Below are 18,657 nucleotides of genomic sequence, written 5' to 3' on the forward strand. Positions count from 1 at the left end.
GATATAACCAGGATTAAATGATCAGATGTACAGGACCAGGTGGAAAGCGTCTTTCTGGCTAGTAAAGTAAGCCTATAGTATGTGATTCTGTTATCTCAAATTATGGTTCACGCTGACTTTTGCATGGGGATTTGCTCTAATACCTCCATCTACAGCTCTCCAGCCAAGTGGAGGGAGTTGTCTGTCCCTGTTCTTCTCTTTTACAGTAACTTACTATCAGATAGCCTTTATGAGCCAGCACTAGACACACACACATCAGTGGCTAAGCAAGAAAGCCTTCTCCCCAAAATGACAGAAGCTGACAAAAGGCTCTGTAAGTGATCTGTGTGGCAAAGCGCCCGCCAGGCTCGGTTACTTGGCATGGCGTTATGCAAGCCATTGCGTCACTGCCAGCCAATGGCCGCCGTTAGTGGCCATGAATTACTGATCTACTGTTACATTCTAGACTTCATTGCAGCTTAGATCACTAAATCATACAGAGCAGCGTTGGCATCTTCTGTCCGACTGTCAGGGTCTGATGTACCAGTAGCTGATTTTAAAAGGCAAGAGCAACGTGGTGCGTTCACTTAGGGTTAGGGTTATAAGCCTGTAATAATAAATTCTATTTGAATAGTGCTTTTCAACAGAACTCAAAGATGCTTAACAGACATAAAAAAGTCAGAAATAGACAAAACTTACCAAACTTTTGTAAATTTTCTGAATTCTCTGCACGCTTCTCTTTAGCCATTAATATTGTATCCCGGGCACAGTGTTGATTTATTTTGTATTCATTTTTGAATTTTCCAGCAGTCTATGCGGTCCGTTAGGGTATAACTTTACAGTCACAAGCGCACAATGACGGTAGGAAGCAAAGTGCATTGATATTCAGCAGGCATGGTAATCTCTGTCTGAGCTCAGAGACTGTCTGGGCCACAGCAAAACACACAGCACCAACATATTATGGCACAAAATGTGACGTCACATGACAAATAAGCCAAGGCAAGGAAATTGTTTAGGTGAGGTGATGAGCCACCCAGTTCCCGTCCACGTTGAGGTGAATTTTAGAGGTTCCGTATTAATTCTTTATGATGTAAGCAGAGGTTTTTATTTCAGGCACCGCTGGCCTGGCTTTGGAAAACCCTGAAGACCAACGACAGTTTCCATAGCAACAAATTAGATACAGACTTGAAACTAAGTTTGAGAACAGCTTAAATTGGGATGCGTTTTTAAAAGGCATACAGCAAAAGAACAATGTCAAACCCTCTTGTGTTTTAACTGCACTGCAAATTCAGAGACTGTTGACACCTAAATGTACTGATGTCGTACGAGTCAGTAATCGTTCATCAGAAAAAGCAGCTGATTTATAATACAGCAATCATTTGACTGATTTCCTTTTTACCGTGCGACAGGACACGAGAGAAAACTGTGGATACATCCTCCACATGCCAGGTACTGGCTGGAGAAGACCCTCCGGTTCAGTCTGTTCAGTATCACGTCTTGCACTGGGGCACAGTTGTCCTCGGTCGGAGAAGCACATTAAAAATGTGTTCTCTCTTTCCAGGAGATCTGCGTCGTCATACGCGTGCCTTATTAAACATGCCGTACACTTGCTTAAGTCCTGTCCAATGTCATCATTGTACTCTAGGGAACTTCTGGGGTGTTTCACATACTTCTCAAATTAAATACCACTCAAAAATACACTCCCAAAAATGATGCGGCAGGAGGAGAGCCTTTTGGGTGCTCAAAAGCACATTTGGTAAATTGTACATTGATTCTCAAGGGGAGGCACCTTAATGAGAGCAGATGCATGTGTCATGAACTTAATGAGTAAAAGGGAACTTCTTTTTTCTCTTAATCTTGAAATAAAGCAAAGCAATTAAGAGACTTTGGTCGCATGCCAGTTAAAAGGTGCAGCTCCCTTGTTCGTCTCATTTGCCCAATTATAAATGACCGGCCATGATCCCTTGGGGGAAGCTGGGAAAGAGACTGACTTTACAGCCATGGGGAATAATCTGTCTGTTCTGTGTTTTTCTGGTATCTTTCTCAGACAACAGAGGAAGGTGACATCAACGAGGAATACAGCGAGGGAAGAAAATAATATATTAGTTAATAAGAATGATAATGATAATAAGCAGAAGCCAAATTTTAAAAACGAACAGCACACGTTCTATTTAGAGAATTGTGACAGTCATTCAGGTTTGCATTTGCTGGACCAGAAGGCAAATGCGGAATGATCTTCCAGAACTTCCCATCTTTAAGAGCACTTTTTCCCAGAAATGCTGAGTAAATGAAATTGTTAAAAATAATCATTTAGCAGACACGCTACGCTGCGCTGTTCTGCTGTCTGCCGAGTTACCGCATCCTCTGCATGTTTGCAAGTAAATAAGACTACAGAACGATTACAAACATAGTAGTCAGTTTCCCCTTCCATACGGACAGAGGGAGTGTGGCTTGTTTCCTGATATCTGAGTCAGCTTTCATCACACACACTCAGATCCCCTCACCCACTGTACGTCAGGATGACACGGTGGAGGACTGGGAGGCGATGAAGTCTAGTGTCAGGTTGAATCCAGAGTCTCTGAGGTCATTAATTTCGTGAATCAAAATCTAAAATCTTTCAGTGTTTGTAATTTAACCACCAACTTGGTCTTTTTGGTAAAAGAGGCTGGGATTTAATGTTAAACTTAAATATTAGCTGTATAAATAGGTATAGGCCATGTTGCAGCAGTTACAGATTTTTAAATGTTGCCCGAGGAGTAAAAGCTTTTCTAATTAAGAATTACAGTTCGGCAACAAAAGGCCACAACTGAAAATATGTAAAAGAGTAAAATCAGTGTTGCATGAACCAAAACAGGAACTGGATCATTTCTCCTACTCTCCTTCCTTGGAAAGACCAAGGGGGTATCCCTGGTCCAGGAACAACAACAGGTTGTTTTAGCAGAGGAAGAATTCACAGACCACCTCTCCTTTACATTTACACAGGAGCAAACAATAATCCATCATCAGGATATGAATGACTAAACCACTCAGTCAGTTGCCCAACCGTTTGCTTTTTGAACCAGCGTGGTGGTGTGGATGGAGCGAACATGCAGCTGACGTTAACCTGCAGAGAGGTTGACAAAAGCATCTATAACAGATGCTTTGTAGGGAACTGCTGCATGACACAATAGCACTGAGAGTTTGCCATAACACAACAGTACCTGGTGGTGCTTTATCTCTTTAATGCTCGGAGAGTTCAATGAAACAGCACAATGGGTCCGGCAGCTGTCAAACAATAGACGAAGCTGTTGCTACATGAGCAGCACATGAAATACACGTATGGTTTGATAAAATACGAGTTATTCTAATGCTTTGGGGGAAAAACCCAACAATATATGATCATTCTCCTTAAATCAAATAAAGCAGCACTCCCATGATTTATACATTTACAGAGCTGCAGTGATAATATGATCCAAAGACTATGGTCTGCATTTACATGCAGTCATTTACTGTTAATAGAGAGCAAACAAACAAACAATTAAAAAGTCATATCATTTAGAGTACCGCCCACACAACTATATACCTCGAACAAAGCTCAGCTTAGACTGAATATTGCTATAGCAACAGTGAACGGAGAGAGGGGTTTAAATATTCAGAGTGTGACTGAATATACTTCAGCAGCTCTGCTGTTCGACATGCTGTCTGTGTGGGGAATACAGCAGGGAGGCGGACAAACCATGTGACAGCTCGTTTGATGACTGATGTCTGGATTTAGAGACATTTTACAACGCTCATATGTACTAAAGTATTCATTCTGCAGTTTTGTCTAATATTCCTTTTCAGGTTTCCTCACAAGTCCTGATTAACTTAAGTTAATCTTTAATGTAATCTTAAAATTGCATAGAAAAGCTTTTGTTAAGGCCCCCCCAGCAAAATAAATAAGGTAAAGTTAGGTGTTAGGGCCCATAAATCACATCTTTATTTTGAGCTGAAGTGACTCGAGGGGAGACCAGGGACAGTTAATTCCTTGAATTTCTCTGATCAGAAACAAGTGATAACACTTGTTGTGCTCACATCTTTTTGCTAACAAAAAATAAGCCACATTTGAAACAACCAGAGAAAGTTATCACTTTTTTTTTTTTTTTGAGGTAAAACTTTTTACTTTCCTATCAGACGTATTTTTTGGATGCTGTCCTGAGACCAAATGTCTAACAATGAAAAGAATTATTATCAAAATCACTGTTCTGTAGGCTAAAAACTGAAATGACTGAGATGTGTCAAACTGGCAGTCAGGTTAGATATTGTGAGGTGAAAACATTAAGAGATGATATAGACACCGTGATAACGACGCCTTACAACCAACTAGTCACTGACAAGTTGGTTCAGTCATGTTAAAAACATAGATCATTACATTTTTTGTTTACATGTTTGTTTACAGTGTGCCAAATATCAGAAAGAGGAAGACATACAAAGGAATCCCACTTTCTTTACCTTAGAGGGCTTCAGATGAAATAAAACAGGCTAATTCAGTCGGAATATGTCGCAATAACATGAAAGATATATAATCTTTTTTTATTTGGAGTGTTTGACAGCTGAATTATAGATATTTTAGTAATGTTATTACCATCCGTAGTATGTGTTCCACCTGTTCCTGTACATTTGGACGAGTGTTCAAATCTATTTTGCAACCTGTAAGATATTTCATCAGACTGCTTAAATACATTAAAGTTTAATACACATTTAAGTTTAGAATATAGCAAATTGGGCATTGGTCAAATTGGCTATTCCAGTCTAAATGGTTTTTGATTTATTGGAGGGGGGGAAAACAAAACAAACAAAAAAAAAACAAACAAACAAAACACACACACAAAGTGTGACAACTCTACCCGAACTTCCCTATACTGTACTATATATATACTAATGATTATGAAAATTTGGCGTACAGTGTAGTGTGCTCATTTGCATGTTGTGCGAGAGGCTTTGGTCCCTGAGGCTTGAGCACATAACTCATCTGCATTACAGAGCTCAGCACAGAAAGACCGACAGACGGCTAACTTCGAGGTTTTGATCAAAGAGGATCTCTGCATGTCAAGAGTCACTCAATATAGGTCACTTCTTACATATAAAGTGTGGAGGGGAAAAAAAAAAAAAAAAAGAAACAAGCACACTGCTTGCACCACTTTGTTACAGTCTTTTCTTTAAATAAGCTCTAAAGCTCTAAATCCAACCGGCTCAAGCTGTCCAAACGCTCAGCTGCACAATAGAACAGAGTTCCGGGCCTTTCTGAGGGCCCCGCTAGTTTTCACAGTTTTGCTGACCCTGGAAAATACCCATCTGGCAGTGGCCCTTCAGCTCTGCTTGCTTTGAAAGAACCATGAGGAGCAACAACTGCGCATGCACACACAGGAATGCGCATACAGTACACTGGAGCAGACATAAACATGAGCATGCGCACGGTAACGGAGTACCTACGCCTACATATTGCAGGAGTATGTGACAGTTCCCTCCATTTTTACTGAGATAGGCTAAACCAAATTCTACACATAGAATCTACAAAATACAACACATTCAAACAACTTTAAGTTTAAAAAAAAAACAAACACCCAACTGTATGTATTATATAACCAAAGCCATCCTACCCCACCCATCCATTCTATCTGAACACACACTGGCACTAACACACAGACACACACCCACCCTAGTCCCACCATACCCCTGCTGAAAGACACAGTCCCTCAACACCTCGCCGTAGCAGCCCTCAAGACAGCGACAGCCCTCATTGGCCACCGTCACACACTCAAACACCACCATGTCCTCGTACGCAGCTCCGAGTAATGAGCTGTTCATCCAGCGGATCATCCCGCAGGCAGTAACCTGCGCCTTCCTTTCTCTCTCTCAAGTGTAAAAGAAGGGAGCTGGCCAGATAAATAAAGACAGAAATGGGGGGGGGGAGACAGAGCCAGAGAGAGAGAGAGAGAGAGAGAGAGAGAGAGAGAGAGAGAGGGAGGGAGGAAAGATGGAAGAGGCAGGCAGGGAGATTTTCTCTAGCAGGCTTAGGGCCACTGATCTTCCCTGGCCAGCTCTGATCTCCTAATAACCAGCTTACATTGCCCTTAACACCACCTGCCAAAGAAGAGGCAATGGTGGTCTGAGGTGCAGCTGCCCCCCCACCTCTCCTCCTTGGACTCTACTTCAAAATAGTACACGCTGATCTCGCCAAGTGGGGAAGCTAATCTTTATGCAGGCTTCATGTAATTCTGCCTGACTGCAAGGCAGGTCGGCAGCCAGTTGTTCCCAGCACTAACCTGGTTGTAGCCATGTAGAGAGCGGCTCCACGGCGATCAGCCCTTTGCCAACAGCTTCATTCACACAGCAGGAGCAGTGGGTAAGGCATAGGAGGAAGGAGGGGAGGAGGAGGGAAGAGGAGAGCGGAGAGAGGGATGAGGGATAAAGGGGAGGAGGATGAATGAGTTCCGGAGCATGCCAGGAGGATGGGAGGAAAATTAGGAGGAAGCAGACGCAGCAGAGGGAGATAAGAGAGAACGTATTTTCCCGACAGATGGAGAGAAACCAAAGAAGCTGTAGACCAGGCAGTGTATTTTCTCCTCCTTTTTCTATCGCTCTTTTCCCCTTTGTCTAACTGAGGCTGATATTCTCCTGTTCTCTCTCAGCAACCTGCACTTTTCCATTCCCTCTCTTCCCCCCCCCCCCCCTCGCTATGCTCTGCCAGCCGTCGGATGATCTGCCTGATGACTGCATCCGCGAGTATCCAAGCAAGGCTCTTCTCTCGCGATTACTGCTCCTCGCTTGCAGAATTTCACGGCTGCAGATTGACAATAGATGAAAGGCGATTGAGGGAAAACATGCAAGCGGGAGAGCAGGAGAGAGAGAGAGAGAGAGAGAGAGGATGAGAGACAGAGACAGAGCAAATGAGAGGGAGGGAAGAGATGGCTTTCACTTTGCATTCCACCTCTACTTGGTGCTGGTGCACTGAGCCTGCCGCTTCCTCAATTATTCATGTGTTTCATGAATGGAGGGGCTGACATCACCGGCATTCAGGTCACTTTACATTCGGACCTCCTTCTAAATCACACAATAAGCAAGTTCAAGCTTACACACACACAAACTATATAAGGCCGTAGCTATTTACAATTTGGAATAATATGAATATTATTATAATAATCTGAACAATAACGAATGATGAACATGTAATCATAACTGCACAAAAAGGTGAAAAAAAAAAAAAAAAAAAAGACACTTTGGGATGGGGAAAGTCATGTCAGTATATTGGGCCATCCAAACATTTAAATTCATTGAAATATCAACTTTTTATTCCACTGGTGGCTTTAGAGGCATCTTGTATCTTGCCAACATCCAACAATTAGAATAATAACTGATATCCAATTATCAACTGTGGTCAATTAAATCAAGACAGTAAAAGAAAATATGAACCATTAACCATTGTGTGTCTTCACCATCTGTTTGGAAATGTGAAGAAAAGCCACATTTCCTCAAGCCTCAAGCAATCAAACAGCATTTTAAAAAATGTCAAGTGAAGCTTTATCTTTTAATCATTCCTGCTGCAATATAAATTTCTTACTTAAGTATTTAACTGATATTTAGCATAGATTTTCAACAACTGCATCATGAATATGAAAAACACTCAATGAACCTACTTTCCTCCTTCAGCAGTTCAAATCGAACCAAATAAAAAAATAGAAATACAGACACACATGTAAAAAAGTAGGACATGACTCATGACTACTTCCCATTTACCTGCTTCAGTTTGGGGGTATTGTGTGTGCTGGCTCGTCGTCACACGAGCCGGATTTCCATCCAAATACACAAATTGTAACCAGTCACAAGCATCCTCAAACTATAGCATTTTGTTTTTAATATATACGTCAACTTCTGCACTTCAGTCAGTCAATTTACAACCCAATGCAACCCTCTTGCAGAAACAACAGCAAACTTTATCCACAAAGTTGGGAGTGTGTGCCCATTTCTGGAAGACCAGTATTATTGTGAATTCAACATCTATTGCAGGATTACCAGCCTGTTCAAACAAATATTCTTTCACCATGAAAAAAAAAACATCTTCACTATTTCTGCTGCTCTCTCTTTTTTGACTGTCATCCCGTGTACACTAAACCAACAATGAGTGCTGCTATGAATTTGCCAAGAAAGATCATTTGAAGGTAGTTAATTCATACATACACAAAGATGGCCATAGTGAGCGGCCACCTCTGTGTCTCTATAATGAGGTGAACGGAGCCCTGAGCTGTGCTGCTGGAAAGACTTGACCTCAGGGCTGCAGCAGAGCTGGCTGCCTCTGTGGGAGCGCCGAGCAGAGCTGTGCTGTGGAACAAAGAGGGCTGGACCACTGAGCTGGACCACTGTGTGCCCAGATAAGCCTGCCCAGGCTCACACCAACAAATGACCTACTTAGGAGACCTCTGTTCCCATTGTTGTTCCACCCAGGGGACTTGCAGATGGTCAAATTGACCACACAGACAGAGAGATGGTATGAAATCAACAGCCCTGGGCATCTAACTCATGATTTATTCATCTTAAGCGCTGATTATTGACAGCTTTGAAAGCCTTGAACGGTGCTCATTGGATCCGGCCACGCCCTAAATGTTAACAACTGCAACAAATTTCTCCATCTTTTTGAAACGGAGACGCGCTGTTTACCAAGTCGTCATGGCAACACCAGTGCGGTGACGCCTGACTGGATCGGAAATGTCTGTCAGCTCGACTGTGTCTCGGCCGTGCTGTTACCATGGCAGCCCGTCAAAGCATTCATGTGCACCTCTACTTGAAGTCTCCGTAACTAGAAGGGAGAAAGAGAAAGCTGGAGGAGGGTGCATGGTTGTGTTTTTGTGTCCTGGGGTGGGGGGCAGGGGGCGTGGTTTGATGATTAAGCATAAAGCATTAACACACACGAGTAGTTATCTACAAAGCCCTGGACTTTAAGTGCACTTTGCTGCAAACATGTTTGGAGTGACAGGAGTGGGTCACAGTCGGACCCTGACGGCTGGTGTCTCCATTTTATTCACACTTTGAAAGATTAGGACGCAACATTTATTGTGGTGGTGGTGATGTATGAGTAAAGTTTAAAAATCACTTTGCTGGGAATCGTTACCTTTCTTTAAACTATTTAAAACCAGCCCACAGGGCATAACTTTAGTGTTTTGTCCCAGGCTTCATTAAAATGCTTAATCACCCTCATTGTGTGGCAACCGAACTTAAACAGGCCTGAAACAATTTTTGGTTTCTCATTGGAGCTGTGACCTACAGTACCTCTGGGTACAAGAACCTGTTTTAAGAGAAGCTATAATTAAGCACTCTGATTTAAATTCAAAAGCACAACTCGGCCCCAGTCAGGCAATTTAAGGACTTGGTGGAGATGTCAGAGAGTGGCGGGAGGGGACGGAAAACTCGCAAAAAGGATTAAGCCCCCGAAGGACACTTTGTCCCAGTGGAATGGGACACAGCCACTGCCATCTGCAGGGGATATACAGACAGAAGGAAGCAGAGTGGTGAGCAGAGAGGGTGACGGGGTAGACACAAAGTCAGCTTGCAAAGGAGGTGCAAACGAGGAAAAACCAGGTGAAATGAGGAAGTGGGATTTTGTTTAATATTGTAACAGTGAACAGAGGTGTTAGAATGCTTGTATGAAGGTGAAAATACAAAATAAAATAAAAATAAATAAATAAAAGGTAATGATTGAAATACTAAGAATTATTGAATTACTGTGAGTGAATTGGTCCAACAGTGTTTTTTTTTTCTTTTTTCATAAATAAAAAAGTTCCAGTCAGAAGTCCAGTGACACTTTCCTATTCATTTGAATATATATAGTTTACAGTAGCTTTTGACATTTAGAAAAGGAGGGCGAGCGGGTTCTCGTTGTACTTTTAAAATGCTGAATGGAAAATGACGTTGTTGTTTGGACAGGCTTAATTTGAGAAACCAACACATGGAGTGCTAATGTGGAGTCTTTAATCAGACATCCATCAGAGAGAAGTACACATGGATGTCCGTCCCTGAATGTACCTTCCAGTCAATTAATAATGAAGCTGATTGAGACCAACAAAAACCTGCCTGTCCACTAATGCAGTTGTACAATTACAATATGACAGAAAAATCTATTATTTTCATTGTAGCCTATATTACTTATTTTCCACACAAACAAGAAACAACTCTTATCTATAATTACTGTGTGACTATCAAACACTGGAAAATCGATACATCAATTTTATCCCCTCACAGGGCAGAGACAGGGGAAAAAAAGGTTAGTTATATTGGGTTTAGGCAGACAAGTGTAGCAGGGAACTATAGAATATAATCAGCGATGATAAATGGGTCGTGGGGATGATTCAGTAGTTTAGAAAAAAGGGAAAAGAGGACAGGAGAAGAGAGAGAGAGGGAGGAGAGAGAGAGCGTTAATAAGCTACGGCCAGGAGGGAAACAATTCTGCGGTTTCTCTTCACTGCAGAGCCCCTGCTGTGAACTCACAGGTCCACTGTGGCTCAATGGGATGGTGCAGTGCTTTATCTGTTAGGCTGTAGTTGGTCCAAGACTGGCCCTCATAAATCCCCGACCCTGGACAGATACAAATTTTGTTTTCTGAGCAGCTAGAAATAGTTTTGCAGAAGGGAAGGGGCCAAATCATCAGCAAGGAGCATCTTAAACAATCGACACCTACTACTACTCCTCCAATTCTTTGCAAACTAAAACAAATATTCTTGGTGCGGAGGCCTGGGTCAGCCAAAAATAGCGCAGAGAGAGATTCGCAACAATATATGCCTTGGAGTGCATTTTGCATGTATGTACTGGAGGATCTGGAGTATCCCTGGTTATGCTAGCGGATGCAGAATTTTTCCAAATGTCTTTGATGTTTGGGGTGTGTGTGTGTGTGTGTGGGGGGGGGGGTGCAGTCACTGTCTCTGATTTGTGAAAATTTATTGTATGGAGGAACTGAACAACTGGCTGGAAACTCAGGGTAGAGACACCCACAGGCATATATGTATGCAAGTCTGTCCAACTGTCCTGCAGCAGCAACCAGCTTGTGCACCGTGTCACGTGCAGAGAATAAGCTCCAGCTCCAGCCTCCTGTCAGTGCCTTGCTGTTGCTACAGCTGCTGCTGTCGGCTGTGTGTGCACATCTGTGTCTGTGTGCGAGTGTGTATTTGTGTGCAGGTTTAAGTCACCCCAAATGTCATATCAAGAGCAAACATCCCCGTACTGGGACCACTGCCAAATCCTGAGCAATCTCTCACTCACACTTGCATGCATGTGCACACACATGCACACACACACACTCACGCTCTCTCTCTCTCCGTCCTTCTTAGTCTCTTCTTATCTCTTCCTTGTCTTCTGACAAGTGAGTAATGCTGCAAAAATATCCTCCACCATGGTACTCAGTCACAGCATGCCCTATGGCCAACATACACCCAACAGGGCAGCCTGGCTTCCAAACTGACAACTATTCAACACTAACTTCCTATCACGTCAACGTAAAAGTAATATAGCTGTAATTTCTGTGCTTGCGAGGACAACCTTGGAACCGTATGACCATTAGAAAGGCTTCCCATCGTATACCATATTTATATGATGGCAGGTTACTATAGGTACAACTTGTTTATATATGCTTTCATTGCAACACTAAAAATGCACATGAAAGTCATGAAAATCACTCAATTTCTATAAATCCTTTTTTTTTTCTTTTTTTTTGGACTTTTCGTATGATCTTTCATGTACGTTACATTCTGCATCTTCTTTGTATCAAAATTAAGAAAACAATCATCATCATCACCTTGAGCTCTCTCTTCTGTCATCAGACTACAATAAGTTGAGAGACTGGGAGAATCGCAGTTGAGGACAGATGAGTGTATCTAGTGCGGATAAATTAAGTGCTAGGTCCAGTGTCAGCTGCCGGTTTATAAGCCTCCAGACAAGAAATGCACTGATTGAGGTACTGATTGATGTAATGACCTCGAGGTCACTGTGTTTTTTGCCTACGTAGGACATTGTCCCTGAAAAGACCAGAGGGCTAATAACAGTGTGGTTTCTGCTGGATCCTGTCACTGATGAGGCTGCAATGATGCCTTACAACTTTGATCTTTTCCTCAATTGATTCTTTTTTTTGTCCTTCATCAAGAACTGACACACAACACAAATATATTCTTGATCAAAAAGTAGATAAAAATATACACCTATTGCAACATTTTGCAATTTTGATGAGGATAGAAATGCGTCATATTGGACAAAGTAAAACTGCAGGAGTCCATTCTGTTACATAACATTAAGAGTATGGCATGCAAACTATACACAAATAAACACCCGGCCAGGTCGACTTCATGTATGGAAGAATAAGAGATGACTCCGCAGTGTAACGTAGCAGGGTCTCCGGGGGACTGTGAACAGATTAAATAGAGGGTTAAAAGGGTTCCCTTTAGTGCAACACAACAGTTCAGGAGTCCTGGATGTCTGAGATACACACACAAAAAAAGAAAGCACACACATACACACTCACCCTTATTAAGATTGGAGGATTAAAGTGAAAGATTGGAGAGGCATAAAAAAAGAAGAAGCGAGCAGAGAGGAGAGGGAAGTAAATGAGGGAGGGACAAATATAGAGAAATGAAAGAGAGACAGAGGCATTAGGGAAAAGAAGAGGTCCTGTGGGGAAAAGAGGTCCTCATCAGAGTGAGAAGGAAAAAAGGAAGCGGGACGCACGTTACCTAAACTGCTCCCCCTCTAGTTTTTTTTTTTTTTGTCCTGCAGTGCTCTGTAATTCGTCTCTAAAAATATCAGGCAAGAGGAGGAGGAGCAACAAATATAAGAGGAGGAGAGGATAGAGGAAGGGATGACAGAAAAGTGCACAGAGAGCATGTACACTGGACGTGGACGTGTTTGTCCATGTGAGATAACCAAGGCAGAGGAAAATAAGCGAGGACGGGCGGCAAGAGCGAAAGCTCGGTAGAGACAGAGGCAGCATGTGCCTGCTTTTTTCCCAGGCGGCCACGTGAGCCCTTCTCCTCAGCTGCTCTGCTCCACACTGAGCCCGCCGGAGGGGAGTGGAGCAGGGTCATCACAGTGAGAACAATAAAGACAATCCCACTAATCAACAGTGGACGTACACACTCTGATCCAGCCAGCATTACAAGCTGCTATATTTATGCAACTATATAGAAATGCACAAGTGAAGAGCAGCGAATCTAAAGAGCCAAATCATCTGACAGTCCATCCGGTCTTATGGTCTTACGCTGACATGCCAGTGCAGCCCTAATCCAGAAAAATACCAGTAAATGGTCACAACTTGCTCCGCTTTTCATACAAGACAGCCGTACAGCTACAGGACATGAGCATCAATGTTAAATTATGTGCATTTAACCTTACCAGGCGAGCTTGAAGCCTTTCATTAGTACAGCGAGGAGTGTCTGACATCCATAGCGTGATGTGGGCACTGGCCTGCCCGTTCACACCGCCGCATGCTGACTGACAGCCTGCCAAGCCCTCACCTCCCATGCACAGAGCAGGAGAGATGCACGGAGAGGGAGAAGGGAGGAGTGGATGATGCAGAGACAGATGGATGATCGGGGACCAAAGTCCGGAAAGGATGATCCTCGGCTTTGCCCACCTGTCTGCTACATTCCTTCGCTCGCGTTGAGGTGCCGCAGTGCTGAGCAATTGTGCCAGAAATTCACACCTCCCTGGGGTTCTTCAGGTTTCCCAAAAGAGAAAGAGGTGACCTGCACCGCAAGATTCACAATGCAAACCGCTGCAGGCAGCAGAAAGAGACGGATTATGGATTGCAGATAAATGAAAACATGGCTGGTAACTGATCGCTCCTAACTTTGTGCCTTTCCTGTCAAGCTCTGTCAAACACTGTCCCTGAAAGCCTCTTTTCGCTCAAACTCTCTCTCTCTCAGTCCTCTCTGCTGCGGATGAAAGCCGCACTTGCTGTGCTCACAGTGAGCAGGCGCAGGATTTCCACCCTCCTCCCTCTCACACCCCCCCCCCCCCCAACCTCCCTCCTGTTCTCTCTGTCCTCACTGGCTCTCTTTCTCTATTTCTCTCCATGATAAGCCTCACTGGCCCCAATTGGAAGACTAGTGCAGGATGCTCGCCCCCGGTCATAACATCCTCTGTGCAGCGACCCCCGCCCCCACCTCCAACCTAACATGCAACGCATAGAGGGGTATTAGGTGTTGTGGCGGGGGGCTGCTGCTGCTGCGATTCTCCCCTCTCGTATTGGACTCCAGTCTTGATCAGTGTCGGCAGCTCACCCCGTTAATCTCTTAATGAATTGAGTGTACTAGGGTTCTCCCTGTGTTTATTGCTGTGTATGCGTTTGATTCCCTGGTTTAAACACGGGACTCCTCTAAATCGTCCTTATTTGTCTAATTTACCAGCACAGCAGGTCTATCAAGCTTTGGGTTTTACCGCATGCTGGATCTTTGAAAACAGTGATCTTTGCTGTCTTTTTTTTTTTTTTTGCCTTTCCAAAACCTAAAACAACAAAGCAGCAGGATAGGGAATAGATTTAAGTTTGCTTACCTTCTCTACCATAAAATGAAAAAGTGCCTTTTCAGCCTTCTTTTATCTGTTTTCAGGAGCCCAACCATTTAAATGACATTTAACAATAATGGAAACAAGAATCTGATTCAACTGACAACGTCAGAATTGGTTGCTTGTGACCACAACAGGTCACAGGGGGGTCAGAGGGAGCAGCGACCATTTCGCTTTAATGGAAACTGTCACCAAAAACAATGGCTGGTAGGCACTGGGTCAGGGTGCAACACATTCTTCCCGCTTAATCTTCTTAAGGCAAGGCACACAAATTACACCTTATCAGCAGTGGCTAATACAAACCAACCCCCCAACGTCAGAAGAACTGAGATTCTGGTTGGCCAGGCCGGGCCGAGGCACGCACCAACGCTCACAACTGATTGAGAAGATTTATGCATTTCACAGACTGATTTATGCCATTAAGTGTAAACAATTCGTTGCACATTGATCCCTTTAAGTTGGTGCTTTTTTTTTTTTTTTTTAAATGTTTGGCTGTCGGTGTTTGATGTTAGAAAAGAAAAGCACTCGTGATCAGTTTTGGGCTAGCATAATATTACGTTATTATTGCTATTGAGCTTTGCCTGCTGAGTCACTGAGCTTCATTCACTAGCTCTGCCTTTTCAGATGCAGATTGTGCCAGGAGAGAGAGAGAGAGAGAGAGAGAATGACTGATAATGGAAAGTAGATAATGCTGTTGGATCTAGACTCTTAGTCTGGGAGGATATATGGGTCTGCCACAGAGAGTTCAGGACATATTTTAGTACTGTGGACAGTAAAAAGCTTTCAGATGACACCTAATTTTGGTGAGATGTACAGTCACATACTCCTTGTTTATGGCATGACCTGTGTTACGTCATAGATCTCTGATTATAGCCCAAAGCATGCCTGTGAAAGCATCACCTCTGCCAGGTCCAAACGTAATGTATTGCAATTTCTCTAACATTCAGGTGGCTTTGGTCCATTTGTTCCAACAACCTACTGCCCATGTTTGTGGGGCCATGTCTCTGTGTACATATTTGTGCGTGCGCACTTTGGATTGAAGAGGGCACCGTAAAACAATCCATAACAAACAATCGATAGCTGGCAGCTGCAGACTTTTAAAAAGCACCTAAGACCACACTTTGATTAGTTTTAAGATGGAAAAACTTTCAGTGGGATGACGATCTTTCACCTCGGTGCTGTGAGGCAAAGCGCTGACAGGAGGACACACTCTCTCTCTACTGTTAGCCAGCATGGTCTCTTCCCCATTGGTTACTGTGAATGCAGTAGGACTGCGGGGATAGAAGAGGGTGGAGAGGGGAAAAAAAGGGTAGATATGAAAGTGCTTTAATCCCTTTCCAGGGTGAGCGAGTGAGTGGTGTAACCTGAGCTTCAGTCAGGCAGGGGGACAGCAAATCATCTCACACAGAGTCGATGTGGTGGGGCCCACCGAGTTATGTCTGAAACTGAAAACAATACCTGCATCGTAGTGCGTCATAAGAATGTAAAGCCAAGTGACTTAAACATTGCCGGGGACATGGAGGATGACCACAGAGCCCGTAGGTGGCAAGATGCCACCTCAACTGCAGACAACATCCCTCTGTAATGAACAAGCAGCACATCTTGATCATCCAGCTTTCTCTGCTAATGCCACTGACACACCAAGGGGCATGCATGCTTCATTTTCACCAATATTACTCGATGTATCAAATCATTCACAGAGAGGGTCACTGTGACTTTGGATTTTTTTCTGCATCTCAATAATAATAAAAAAGCAGCTTGTAGCTGCAAAAAAAAAACAAAACAAACACCAGAAAACACCAGAAACAAATTATAAGGTTCCATCTAAATGCTAACGTAAAGAACAAGATGGCATAGAGAGGCACGGAACGATTCATTTTGTCATGATTCACTTTTCTTGAATCATTTCTGTGTGTGTGTGTGTGTGCGACAGCAGTTTGTCTGCGCTGCCCTCTGTTGACAGAGTGGTGCTGAATGGACAGCTCCTCTCAGGCAGCTCGTCCTCTCGCTGATGCCACCTTCTGGCCAGACAGCCGCTGAGTGCTGCTGCGGCAGAGTGATTGTTATGATCACATAAACACACAACAAACAAAAGTCAAGCAAAGCATGAACGGCTTACGCTCGCTGAGAAATCTCAGTCGACACCAAAATGATGGGGTATCTTTCTTCTGATGTTTACTTCAAGAGAAACAAAAGAACCAAAAAAAAATAAAAATAAAATAAAAACATGTTTGAGCTAATATTTCATCTTGTCACTACAACTTGACAGATATTTGTTATTATTAAATCAGTAAACAGCAGTCAGGTGATCCTTGCACCAGAATCTTTTTTAGCACTCTTTGAACCCTAATCTGGGCCAGAGATTTTTCATTTATTTCTGAGAATAGCATAATCTGGATTAATCCCTCTGCACTGCTCTGTGGGATTGGACGCACCCCCCCATTATCCCTGGTAGGCGTTCCTTACTCTGTCACACAGAGTGGATTATGCTCATACTGTTTTCCTTCAACATGGATAAGCCCCCCTAGATTGATCGCCACTATCTGATCAGAGAGGGAAATGGGTGACCATGAGATTGACTAGCTATTTTGTTTATTGACTATCTGACCATGTTGAATAATCCATGCTCTCAGTACCACAGTGGGGAGACAGAGAGCAGCAATGCATTTACAGGTCACACACAGACAGGCAAAGAATTTATAGCTTTAAAAAATGTAAGCAAAATAGAAAAATCTGAGAAGGAAAAGATCCAAAAACTAAAATCTAAGAACAATTTAATGAAATAAATAAAGCCCTTAATTTGCATAGATATTAAATAGCTACATAGGATGCACGTTTGTTGTCTGAATCAGAAAGATGTGTGGATTTTCGACAGGCAGTTGTAGTAAAAGCTTGCATGCCTGATTAACACAATGACATGAGATCAGCCAGAAAAATGGGCAACATCTAAGATGGAAGCAGTAAGAATCCATCTGAACTGATGCAAACATGGAACATCAATGTAAAACAGAAACCAGCTTAGCAGGAGGCCCAAGAAGATTTAATATCATGCAAAAAAAACACACCAGCAGCAGACATCCCTATGGGCACAGGCAGAAAAGACACTAAACAGACAACAGCGTTGGCTGGAACATGAAAGCAGCACAGCAGAGAGAGAGTGAAGACAAAAACGGGCTCTGATGATGGACGACGTCATATGTTTGATGGCAGAAAGGACCGTCACTGTGAAAGAGATATGTTCAATATGCAGTCCACCCATAAAGTGATAAAGTGAAATACAGATGGCCTGTGTGCCTGTCACGTGTGCCATGAATAAAAGAACAAAGTACAGCAGCAGCATGCTGACATTAAAGCACTCATTTAAAAAAAAGCCTTCAGTCTCCCATTTATGCTGCCGAGAGCTGGATGAAAGTAGACAGAGGTTTCTTTTTCAACAAAACTTTAACATGCAGACACAAACACACACACATACACACATGCGCGCGCGCAAACAGACCTATAATTATTTAACACAGCAGAGTGAGAGGGAGGAGAAGAGAGGGAGAGAGAGCTGGTGGAAAATGGGGAGACTACATCTGCTAACCTAAACAATGGATTTGGCTTGTCAGAAAACAGACTTAATAAAGTCAGCAAGCAACTAGTAAGCTAGGGTTAGTCATCCAGTAAGATGCATTTTTCTTATTATGATCTACATCTTGATTTTACCCAGAAACGCCGGGAAGGTCAGGGTGGGAAATTCTAACTTTCTCACTGCTAAATTTTAATAAATTGAGGCTTGTTTAACTCATTTATCCCAGTAGAGAGGTTTTCATTCACAAGGGCCAGTATCAAAACAAATTCAGATTTAAATCCTGAAAAAGACAAACTGATTAATAAAGGCCGCTGTAATATGACACTTGCTGTTTTCATACTTCCATATATAATTAGGGATGAACTATTATATATGATTTATATGCACTAATCTGCATCACTAATGCAGGTGACGAATTCACCACTCTATTAAATATGTAGACTAATCATGTAGATTAAGCAAATTCATTCATTCCACCTTACTTACTTAGCAGTTAACTGCTCTTTTCATTTGACGTGGTGACTTAACGCCACTATGCTTATTTTAACTCC

General features: G+C 42.9%; 1 protein-coding gene across 5 annotated transcripts in view; it reads right to left on the bottom strand.

Annotated features, from left to right (window-relative positions):
* The window catches only part of gramd1bb (GRAM domain containing 1Bb), a 66,338-nt gene that overhangs the window by 19,390 nt on the left and 28,291 nt on the right, over positions 1-18,657 (bottom strand). The window lies entirely within an intron of this gene.

Source organism: Echeneis naucrates, chromosome 13 (genome assembly GCF_900963305.1).
Source record: "Echeneis naucrates chromosome 13, fEcheNa1.1, whole genome shotgun sequence".
In the NCBI taxonomy this organism is placed as follows: Eukaryota; Metazoa; Chordata; class Actinopteri; order Carangiformes; family Echeneidae; genus Echeneis; species Echeneis naucrates.